The sequence below is a fragment of the Lepidochelys kempii genome, chromosome 1, assembly GCF_965140285.1.
Source record: "Lepidochelys kempii isolate rLepKem1 chromosome 1, rLepKem1.hap1, whole genome shotgun sequence".
Lineage (NCBI taxonomy): Eukaryota > Metazoa > Chordata > Testudines > Cheloniidae > Lepidochelys > Lepidochelys kempii.
Window position 1 is genome coordinate 135784934 of NC_136380.1, and position 12583 is coordinate 135797516.

At 41.3% G+C, this 12583-nt stretch overlaps 1 long non-coding RNA gene across 2 annotated transcripts in view; it reads right to left on the minus strand.

Moving 5' to 3' along the window:
- The window catches only part of LOC140915413 (uncharacterized), a 111521-nt gene extending 99231 nt beyond the window's left edge, over positions 1–12290 (minus strand). For both annotated transcript variants that reach the window (XR_012160155.2, XR_012160161.1), the window contains exons 1-2: positions 12153–12290; positions 5079–5257 (exon numbers count right to left, since the gene is read on the minus strand). This is a non-coding gene — a long non-coding RNA (uncharacterized LOC140915413). The remainder of the gene's footprint in view (positions 1–5078; positions 5258–12152) is intronic.
- Between the last annotated feature and the right edge of the window lie 293 nt (positions 12291–12583).

Below are 12583 nucleotides of genomic sequence, written 5' to 3' on the forward strand. Positions count from 1 at the left end.
AGTGTCTCAATATGCATACAAATTCCTGGGAGTTCATCTGTAGGGTAGCATGAGTTGAAGTCTTCATTTCGACTTTTGACTTCAATGGGCTTTGGATCAGGTCCCTAATTACCAAAGTTAAACACGGTTTTCATTCCTATGCACTCATTACTGTAGTGTCAAGTTGGTATATGTATTTATATTGTGCATTAGGGAGACAATGCCAAACAAGTACAAAGCCATTGACGTGGAGGCTTTAATGGCAATCTAAATACATGAAGTGATATAGTAATGAACAAACAACACACTACAACAATAGGTAAACATGGAATGGGGTGTGTTTTCATAGATGGAATGAAACATGGATTATTACCAAGTATTATGAGCTCCTAAATTACACTGTTTAACAGGAATGCAGTGTGGTTGAAGGAGCACTGTATTTATTCCTTCCAAATCCACCAGGAAAGGTACTTCCACAACTTCCTAAATTCAACAACCTCTTCTAGCGATTAGGTTACAGCCCCATTATGCTAGGCAACCTACAAATATATAGTAAATGATAACCCCATCTGCAGTATTTAGTGACATAAACTAAAGCAATGAGGGCCACTCTTGAAATGATTCCTAGCACTCGACAATGGCAAGTGTATGGGTGTGCTGTGACTGCTGGTTGTTATGCCAAACATAATTGTCCCTCAGTTACGTGGGAGGAAGGAAGGAGGAAAAAAGTATTTGTTCTGTCCACCTGTTGTCTCTCATTGTATGCTTAGATTGTAAAGCTTTTTGCTGGGTACAAGATCTAGCACAATCTCTCACTGGAGCCTCTACTAGACTAGAAATAATTTAAGTAAATAATAACATATCTCAAAGTAAATATGTTTTGGATCATTATGTAATAAACTGGGCAATGCATTTTATATATTATAAACTAAAGACATAATTTAATAAAAATGAAACCTAGTTGTAATAATATCACTAAGGTCCTAATACTGTTTCCATTGAAGTCTACGGGAAAACTCACATTGACAGTAGTGGTCAGAATCAGGTTTTTAGCTAACACCTTTGTAGGATGCTCTAAAGACTGGCTTATTAATCTGTGGCACTATAGGTAGAATGGAATGTGCTAAATTTGTTATTGAAAAGGTTTGTTTTGTCCATTAAGATTTTGCATGTGTTTTTGGTGCTTATGGGATGCATAAGGGATTGACCGTTAAACTCAATAGTCTTTTATATCCCTTAAGGCAATGAGCAGTGAATCATAAAGATATCAGCCACAAGCACACACACGGGAGTGTCATAAGAGACTAGAAGGAACATCTCATGCAAAAACAGGAAAAGGGAAGGGAAATTCAGACTGTGCATAAGAGGAAGGAGCTGCTTTATCAGTGATAAAGGATCTGATTGTGTAGTTAGTACAAAGTCTGAATTGGTTGTGGCATGTGGCCACATCATCCAAGGTAACTCAGGGAGCACATACAGCAGGTGTGCAGGCTGTACTGTCCTTTTGAATTGTGCATCTTCCCTATGGTGGGTCTGCCACACAGGGTCATGAGCTACTGTGGAAGGGGGTTCTGGCTGTGGCCCCACCTCTTCTCCATCCACAGTGGGGGCATGAAAAGAGTATTCCTCATTCTTCTGCATTCTCTCCAGCACACAGTGTTCATCTAAGACTGGCCCTCGTGCATGGTGAGAATGTTGCTTGTGTCCTGCCTTTCTGTGAGCACCCACACAAGGGCCAGTCACAACCTAGCCCTAACATTCAGCTGGTACCACAAAGAGCCTGATTCCTCTCTTTCTTGGACCAGTGTAAATCAGGATTAACTCTACTGAAGTAAATGCTTATACACTGATGTCAAACTACTACTAGAGGGGAATCATCATTATAGATTTTTTTTAATGTAGTGAGGCTCAAACTAAATAATTTTTTCTCTTGGAACAAGTTTTTTTCCCCTCTTGATCAAATTACCATTGACATTAGGAGTTGGATCACCAGCTTTTCTGAAGAGGGGGATTTTAATCTCCTATGTAGCGGAACATCATGTCAATAAAATATATGGAATCTCCTCACTCCAGACCAGCAGCCTGTGGGGAAAAAAATGTCCAGACATCCTAGGCTTCAGAGATTCTCTCACCAATAGAGCACAACTTTTCAAGTCAGCAGGGGAAAACACAAACATCAGTTTTGGCAGATGACAGGATGTAGCCTGTCCTATAGAATGGGATTTATTTAGTTCAGGACTGAGAAGTGAGTAATACAGCAGCGAGAACCTGACAAACCTCTCTCCTAGGAGAAACAAACAAACCCCAAACTCTAACACATGTTCCATTGTCCTTGGGAAAAAGATAAATTTCCTCTTGTTGCAGACTTCCTGATACAGGACTCAGGGAATGCATAGAGTTACCTCATGGCCCAACACAATAGAGCAAAACCAAAACAATAAAGCAGTTTACGTACTTACTTAAATGTGCATATTCTAATTTTTTCCTCCAGATTATTTTAGCAGAGGGAACAGGTGCACTGGCCAGGCTTATTCAGAACAAAATAGAACCTCTGCAAAATGTAACAATACAGCACTGTGCTTTGTCAGGTAGTAGTATGCCAGACAGTAATACGTGGGGCACAAGTGCAGGACAATGGGCCTTGGAAGGGCTGGGATCTGAAACTGAGGGGGTGTAAAACCTCCCTAGTACTTTCAACATTAGGTTCTGATAGGCACTGCCTTGCACCTTGCATACTTATGAACACTGGTGCAAAGTGAGTTTTAAACATTACCAAGGCCCAGATTCTAAACTGCATCCAAGTTGCACTTCACACAGTTTAGGTGGCTGAATGGCTCTAAGTTACCTTTTCATTCAAACAATACTAGGGCTGGTTAGAGACTGGGTCTCAGGCCTGCTACAATTGATGCCAGCTACCCCTGGTCCCAACATCACTGGGATCACCAGGGAGTAAGCCCTGGTTACACCCCCTTCCTCTCAGTTATACCCTATGCATGAGAGGCTGAGAAGCTGGGTGGTGTATGCTTCCTGATAATTTCCTGGCATAGAGAAGAAATCTCAAGAGGCAGGATCCACCAGTTTTACAGCTACTTCATGCTACTAGTATAGTGCAAAGTAGCCAGTGCCAGGCCAGGATCTGGTCCCTCATGTTTCACACCCACTTCACACAGGTATGAATAATTATGCAAAATGCCTGGTAGTGGGTCATCTGGCCCCATGATCTGTTTTTACCTTCAGTTGATCCAGGTGCTCCTCATGGAACAAGAGAAAAGACATTTTATAAGAACCAGGTAAAGTACCTAGCATTCCAAAAATGAAGCTCAGCTAATAATGTGCTAATTCTCAGATTCCATCTGGGCTAATCTTGCAAAGAAAAGTGCTGGGTTCTTGGTAACACATTCATTTGTATCGAGATTTACATAGTGGCAAAACTACTTTTATTTTTTAAGCCACCCTTTAGTTCGTGGCTGAAGGGGTGGGGAGTTCCTAATTGCTTTTATATACTCTACACTGTAAATTCACTTACTCAAATATTCATTAGACCTTTCTGGTTCTTAGCCACCTTTACAGGAAGTCTTCACTGAGTAAGTTTGCTTTACGCTTGCCCTGTGTTTCAGTTTGAACTCAACTGTAGCATTCTAACTTCTCAAATAAAGTTGTTACCCATGAAACAAGTCAATTTTTGGTGATATTTAAAATATATCTTCATTTAGGATAGAACACAGCAGAAAGATGTGTAAAATATTTTCATGAAGAGCACAAAGACCAGAGCTTCCTGCCTCAGTATAAAAAAGTATCATGCATTACAGCATCCTTCTCTTGCCAAATACAGTCAGGAAGTGACTCTGTTCCCCAGAGACTGCACTTTCAAATAGCTCTTTTCAACAAGAAGGGCAGAAAAGGAAGCAAAAACCTGCTTCTCTTCTTTATTACTGTTAGTTTTATTTAAAACAAGGCCAAAAAGCTGCAGATACACATTGTTTGTACAGGTTAAAAAAGAAAGTGCTTAAATATAGTCTGTGAAAAATATATCACCAAATCACTGAAATATTAATGGTTTACCCAAGGTAAATAAAATACTTTGAAACATGAGGGCTAGATTTCCTTAAACAGAGCAGAGGTTTGCTAATCCACACTTCACTAACCTGCATACCTGGGTGACATCCTGACCTTGCTGAAGTCAATGGCAAAGCTCCTTTGTCTTCAGTGGGTATGTGTACAGTGAAAAGTAAGCCCAGGGTTCGTCGAACTCGAGTTAGCAGACCCTGTGTTTGCTAACCTAGGGCTTAAGTGTCTACACTCATTTATAACCCCAGATTACAACCTGGAGTTCCAACATCTACACTGCATTATCTGGGCTCAAGTCCAACCACCCATATCCCAGACTTCCTAGAGCCCTCCCAAAATGTGGCTGCTCTAGCCATTTGTTCATGGTGCAATGTGGGAAAACTTGACTGTCCAGAGGACAAAGAAAGGACAAAGAAGTACCACAATGTGGTATTGTGGAATACTCTTGGCAGACTCCCAGAGCACTAGTCCAGTGGGGCTGTGTCTATACTGCAAAGCAATAGGGCTTGAACCCTGGGTCCTGGCTTGACTTAGGCTGGACCACTCTCCACCTGCATGGGGTTCTGGGACCCTGGGTCCAAGCTCTGGGTAAGTGATAGTTGTGCATAGATGGAAGAGAGGTTAGGCTTGAGCCTGAGTTCAAATCCTGGTTTATTTGCAGCCACACTCAGTGGGGCTAGGATTTCACTCTTTGAGTCTGTTCCTACAGTCCTTGCTCAGGAGAGGACTGTAAAACCAGGGCACTTACAATTTGCACAGAAGAATGGCAGTCCCTCTCAATGCCTCATCTAAACCTTAGCAGCAGATGCTGTAGTAAGGAATTATATTAAGACTACATTATTTTAACAAAACCTACTACCATGCGTTTACCGCAAGAAATGAGTCAAAGATACTTATGTATATTGAGGCTAAGATATTTATACAAGGTTTGTGGGATTGACTACACCACATATTCTGTACACGCCTTGGCTAAGTATTGCTGCTCTTCTCTCCCAGTGCCCCCAACCCACCCCTTCATATTGATTTATTACCTGATCCCATCACTTTGTTGCATCGTGCCTGAAATTAGAATGTAAAGCATCCTCAGTCAGGGTTATGCTTGGACAGATCCCCAGCTGAAGTCAATGGAACTACAGTACTCTATGCCAACTGAGCATCTGTCCCCATCACGTCTTACTTGTACTGTATGAGCTCATCACATGTTTGGGTGCTGTAAAATAATATATACACAATAATTAATGGCAATTTTAATTATGAAATATAAGAAATAATTACACAAATTACCACTGGCAAAATAAATTAACAAAATATATTTTGTGACATGGGATCATTGTTTTGTTTCTTATTTCACATACTTGCTTTAAGGCCTGATCACTGCACCAATAGAAGTCAATGGTAAAGCCTCTTATAATTTCAGTGATGCAGGATCAAGTCAATCAGGACCAGTCCTGCTTCCATTGAATTCTATGGCAAAATTCTGACTGACCACATTGGGAGCAGGATCAGATCTTTACTAATTTACAAAATTCTGTTATTCACAATGGGCGCCCAGTCACGAGGAGCATGAATGAACAAGGTCCTAATGAACTAGCAAAAGCCAAAGGCTTTTGTTCTTATTTTAATAATTATAGAGCTGTCCAGTACGTATTAAAGGATAAGCGGGGTTGCGGCAATGCAAGTGTTTTGCATGTAAAGGCATTCTGATGCAGATACTAGTCATTGTTACACTACATCACTGATACCATAGACACTAGCTATCTATGCCCACCAGCCATACCAAACTATACTAAGCAATTCTAGCCCAGATCCTCTAAGGCAGCATTTCTCAAACTTGGGTTGGGACCCCAAAGTGAGTCGTGACCCCATTTTCATGGGGTTGCCAGAGATGGCTTTGACTTGATGGGGCCCAGGGCCAAAGCCCAAGCCTGAGAGCTTCAGCCCTGGGCAGTGGGGCTAAGGTTACAGGCCCCCTGCCTGGGGCTGACGCCCTTGCGCTTCGGCTTTGCAGTGGGGCTTTGGCTTTGCCCCCCCCCACTCCCCAGGTGGTGGGGCTTGGGTGGGCTCAGACTTTGGTCCCCTGTCCTGGTGTCCTGTAGTAATTTTTGTTTTCAGAAGGGGGTCACGGTGCAATGAAGGTTGAGAACCCCAGCGCTAAGGTATTTAGTCTCCTAACTTCCATTGATTACGACAGAAGTTAAGAGCGTACTGCCCCCTGTCACTATGCTCTTCCAACAGCACTGGCTGTAAGTTTTTATTGCTTTGCTTATTTATTTTTTCAATTTTCCACTGAAGCTGGTGAATGTTAATTCTACTGTGGGGCATGACAATACTGGTGAGAGACAGGCATTGTGCTCATAGTATGGCCATTGTGCTAACTGAGAGGCCTACAGACTTGGGGAGAGCCTGAAGAGACACTCATGTTGAACTGGGTCCAGTCAACTGTGCTCTGAGATGTGGACAAATATCATTGTAATTGTTTAAGTTCACACTACTAAATAGACGATAGCTGCTCTGGTCTGCAGATGAAAAGCCAATGCATTAACCCTGCACTAGAATGCTGGTTTATAATATTTCTTTGGCTGTGGAATTGCTCATTGACCAGAGAATTTATTTAAATCCTCTAGCTCACTGATGGAATAGTATTTTAGGAATACTACTACTACATATTAGAGGATACATCAGTAAAAGAGGATAGTAAATGCACAAAGGCAATAAGCTTTTTTACTTGACAAAGTACCACTTGAGTTACTATAATTTACAAGTAATAATCCATTTATAGGGTAAAGAGAAGGAATGACAGAAAAAAAATGTACAGGCAGATGACAAGAGGAAGGCTGAGGACTGCAGATTTAGACTGTTTAAAATTCCGTTTATTTCATCTAGCTTCCACTTTGAGCCTTCCTGAATGTCAGGAAAGAACATGAGGCAGTGTTTCTGTAAGATATGCCATCCTGTATTGATACCATTTGAAGACACTGAAGGAAAAACCACTAAAATGAAGTCCATGTTTTATCCCATGTAACCAGAGTTCTAAATGCACATAGATAAACCTTAACCATGACCAAAAAAAGGAAATATTCTATATTAGTTTAATAAGGAACGCGCTGAGAATTGCACTGGTAGGTAGGGTGGCAATCTTGCTACATACATTCCTTTCTACATAGTAGCCAGCACAATTCTACTACACTACCAAATTTTTTTTCTTCTGAAGGTAGAGCACAGAAAGGTGGTGGCTCTTGTATTGATATTGCAGTCAGAAAACCTGACTGATGTTCTACAAAATTGTTCCCATTATGGCTTCTGGGAGTGGGGGATGGGGGGGGGGGGGAGTAGTACCTCATAACTGAATAATCTATTCATTTGGTTAGTGGATTCCTGTCCAAGTTTTCAAAAGGTAATTTACAGCTGTAATATTCTGCAAAGATTAGCTATTTCAGGATGCACAAAAGTTCCCAACAGTTACAATACCGATGTATTACTAAGTCTTCTAAATGGAGTGAGAACTAGATGAGAATGAAATTAGTTTAAAGATATGTTTTACTGTAGATTTTGCAAGAAGACAGACTAAAAATGTGACTTTTCACTTTTTTCTCGTCATATCCAGAATATCTACCAATCAGCGATATACACAAAATGTCTGCATAACTGCATACACATTTACAGAACAATTCCTTTTAACATTAGAGTTTTCATGGAATTCATTTCATGGAATTTTATTTATTTATAGCTGGGTTTGCTTAGTTCTTCTTCCCCTCCCCATTGTTGCTCATTAGTGTAATTAATGCGTATTGTTGGCATAGCTTCCATCATTGCATTTTCCACTGGGGGGGGGGGGAATAAAACCATCTCTATTTTCATTTACAGCCCATAGTTTCCATGTTGCCTTTTCTCACTTGTCACATTAAAAATCTAAAATAATAATCCTCTTCAAATAATTCTTGCCCTAATTTTAGAACTGTTAATGGGATCGTAAAAAACCCCTTTCAAAATCCCCTTGCTAAACACTATTATTTTACATGCTCTCTAGGAGCAAGCAGCTCACAAGCACTCTGCTTTGCCAAAATACACACAACAAAGCATACAGCCAACTCCCCTGCTGCGCCAAAATTCACACGGGAACATGTAGTTAGCTATTCTACAAGGCAAGGATCTTGTGCAGTTTACCTGTGCTGTGGATTGCCTAGCACAGTGGTTCTCAAACTGTGGGTTGGGACCCCAAAGTGGGTCGCGACTCCTTTTTAATGGGGTCGCCAGGGCTGGCATTAGACTTGCTGGGGCCTGGGGCCAAAGCCAAAGCCCCGCCACCTGCGGCCAAAGCTGAAGCCTGAGAGCTTCTGCTCCGGATGGCGGGGCTCAGGTTACACGCCCTGTGCATGGGGCTGAAGCCCTTGAGCTTTGCCCCCCCCACCCCCAACCACGGGGTGGGGCTTGGGTTTTGGCTTTGCCCCCCCACCCTACCCCCCATGCCTGGGCCACAGGGCTCAGGCTTCGTTTCCCCCCTCCTGGTGTCGTGTAGTAATTTTTGTTGTCGGAAGGGGGTCATGGTGCAATGAAGTTTGAGAACCCTTGGCTAGCATAAACTTGGCTGCAGCAAAATAATATACAATTACCATGACCATTAATAGTCAGTACATCTCCTTCTTGGTGTTCTCTAACTTCAGGGCAGGTTAATTACGTACAGGCTGGGTCCAATGGAGGATAATAAATAGCCAGTTCCACTTCTTGCAGCACCTGGCATTTTCTCAAGGCTATACCACTCTTCAAGAACTGACCTGGCCCACTCCTGCATAGCTTGTGAAGTTAGATGAAATCATAGGTGAAAGCTGCAGATGCATATGCTGTATTGCTCACTGTAAAGTGAAGCTCTTATTGGGATGTCAATAAGAAAATTACCACTCCTGCCCTGAAGGGAATTCCACTCTTTGGACACAGAAAGCAGGTAATGGGAAGATGTGTAGATGATTAATCAAGTGAGCATCTGTATTTTAAAGATCATAAAAGAATAAGAGGAAACAAGGGTGTTTTTCTGAGGAGACAGAGAAAGAATGTGAGGCCTAGTAAACACAATAGAAAGACTGAGCATTCTAGGAGTTATAGATATGAACTGGGAATCTGTGTAGATTATGAAGCCACTGTTGGGGACTGTTTTTGTTGTCGTCGTTTGTTTGCTTCATAAATTAACTCATTCACCTGATTTGGTAGTGGGTAGTAAAGACCTGTTGGTCTCCTGTATCCCCTTTTCTCTCTCTCCATCTCGCAAGAGTTCAAAACCAGTTCAGCATGTCATTAGACAGAATAGCGATCCCATGGAGAAAAGTGACCTTAAACAGTGCTTCAGCCTCCTGTGTGTTGTGTGCTACCTTTAAACATGTCTGGAAGTCAAATAGTTATTCAGCAAAATGATCCTATTAAAACCAATTGCTGGGGATGAGTAATTGTAGATTCTACTTTAGAACATGTCCATGTACCAAAGGCAACATCAACCACAAAAATGATATGGAAGAAGATTTATTGCACCATAAATATTATTAGTGAAAGCCCTTGGCATTGCACAGTACATGCCTATGTAAAAAGAATAAGGAGACAGAAATTTTTGCAACAGAAATTCAGTCTTTACTGAAGCTCCCAAAACATCACGAGTTTTCATATAGTGTTTAAAATAGCAACACATTGACTGTGAGTGCCAATTATTTACATGCTAATTCAATTTATCTGGGTAGATTTAGTTTAAACGATTTATTTTTTGTTCAGCCATACAAGCAGACTAAATGTTGAAACTGCTGACGGATACTAGTCAGTGCAGAGGAAAAAAAATAATAGCCAGGAAGGAAAGAATATTTTGCAGTTATTTGTTGAAAGCAGTATCTGAATTTCAACAAATAAGTTCACACATCAGCGACATGGCTGTTATTGCTAAAGGTTCTGTTGGTATTTCCTGTCGAGGCATCTTCCATTAAAAAATATTAACGCAGTCATAGAGATGATTTTTCAGCTGAAATTTTGGAGGCAAGAGTTTATCTTGGGAAAGAGCTGTTATTTCTTTTAACACGATTACATTATAGAGTTCAACCATTTTCTGTGTGGTTTGCTCTCTCTTTTTTCATGTTGCTGCATAAGTAGAGGCTGCATGTTAAAAAAGAATGTGGGCATCTCATTCAACAGATATTTTTTCAATATGGTACAAAAAAATAAGTGTTTGAGTTGTCTATGTTTGGGGCCAATTTTTTAATGGGCTTTAAATTTGTTCATGCAGGCAGATATTATACCAGCAGGTCATCAGGTCTCCACATGCAAATACAGATTCTGTGAACAATTGGAATTGAGTTTGAGGTTCCTTTGACACACACTTGTCCATGCATAGCCTTTTGTTTTATGAATTTTATTTTTTGAGACAGTCGTACTTAATACTAGTACATAGAGAACTTTTCATGCATACATCCCAAAGGCCAAGGTTTTCAAAAGTGATGGGATTTCGTATGCCTAACTTGAGATGCCTTAAAGCAGCCTGATTTTCAGAGGTTTCAGAGTAGCAGCCGTGTTAGTCTGTATTCGCAAAAAGAAAACGAGTACTTGTGGCACCTTAGAGACTAACCAATTTATTTGAGCATGAGCTTTCATGAGCTACAGCTCACTTCATCGGATGCATGTGTGGACAGTTGGTGCTTTATGTATATAAGGAGTCTCAAACTGGTTGAGGCCAAATAGTTGAGGCCCCTAAAATCAATAGACACTTTTGAAAAACTTAGCCTAAGTGCTTTAACAAGATATGGAAGCATTATTATACCCATTTTACCAATGGGAAAACTAAGGCCTGGTCTACACTTAAAAATTGGATCAAGTTAGCTATGTTGCTCACAGCTCTGAAAAGTTTTGTGTTAGTGCAAGATATTTAGGTCAACCTAGCCCCCTAGATAGACGTGGCTAGATCAATGGAAGAATTCTGCCACCAACCTAGCTACCACCTCTTGGAGCGGTGGATTAACTACATTGACCAAAATACCCCTTCAGTCTATGTAGGAGGTTTCTACACCAAGACTGCTACAAGCGGCACAAATGCAGAGCTGTAGGTGTGCCACTGTAGCAGCTGTAGAATAGACATACCCTAGGCACAAAAATGTTACACGGTTTGCCAGAGATGGGAATAGAGCGCAGGACTCTTTAATGCCATGCCCTATCCACTACGTTTTACCTCCCAGTTTAGACTTGATGACCCTTTGTAGTAGGACATCTCTTACATGCATTGTCTACCCTTTCAAAACAATAAATAAAATAGAGAGGGATCTGCTAATCTAGTTTTCTAAGGTGTTTTCTTATTAATGTAGCCAAGCAGGGCCTTTTCTACACTGACACTTTACAGCACTGCAACTTTCTTGCTCAGGGATGTGAAAAAACACCCCCCTGAGGGCTGCAAGTTTCAGCGCTGTAAAGTGGCAGTGTAGACAGTGCACCAACGCTGGTAGCTACGCCCCTCGTGGAAGTGGTTTTTTTTATAGCGCTGGGAGAGCTCTCCCAGTGCTGGTGCCACACCTACACAGCCACGTTAAAGCCTGGCCGCGGCAGTCCTTTAACGTTGCTAGTGAAGACATGCCCAAGCATGTATGGTTTTGTGCCACATGTACTCTAAGGGCTACTCAGAGGCAGTGTGAGGACTTAAGAAGAGAGTGTCTACAATGCTCTGAATTTTTTTGTCTTTTCCAGGTTAAACCTCAGTCCCCTCACATTATTATAACTCTATTCTAATTCTCTTTAGAGAGTTTAATCTTAAAATTTCACTAACTTCATTTAGTGGAGTCCTTCTGTGCGGGCTAAGGCTATTTCCCACCAATCCCCTATATAAAGCATCTGATAAAGGCTGATCCTTCCTAGCTGCTGCACATCCCTATTTTTAGTTGTCCATTTAGGGAAAGTGATTGAGTGGTGGGGGCTGGGGTATGTGTTGTTCCTTTGTCATTTATCTGGAAGCTTTTCTGCAGCCTTGACAGTCCCATCTAACAGAAACAAAGAAATAGTCATTGGATCAACAGCTCAGACCTTAGACCAGCCCCTCAGTAACCTTGGAAGATTGTGGTGCACGCTTACATTATATCCCTCTCCCATCCCCTTACCTCATTTTGCTTGATGAAGTGATAATCAACAGGCCTTGGGCAGTGACAAGCAGATAATCCAGGAGATACAGAGTTTGCTTTGCAATGTAAGGCCTGAGGGCTACTCCAGCTGAAGTGACTACAGAATTCTAAAACAAAAACTGGAGACTAAGCAGTGTGCATGGGGAGACAGTCTGCAATCACCAGCTGTTGGAGTGAGATTAATTATTAATTTCTTCTGAGCAGCCTTTCCAAGAAAGAAGAAGACAAAAACAGCATTTGCTGCAGGCCTGCTCAGCTGTATTTCTTCTTCTTTTTTATAATCATACACATACATGTTATATGTATTGTGCACACACTATAGAGATGTGGATGTATATATTATACTCACCACGTATATGGAGGTAGCTATCCCAAGGGGTGAACAAATTTATCAGGTACTTTAATCACCA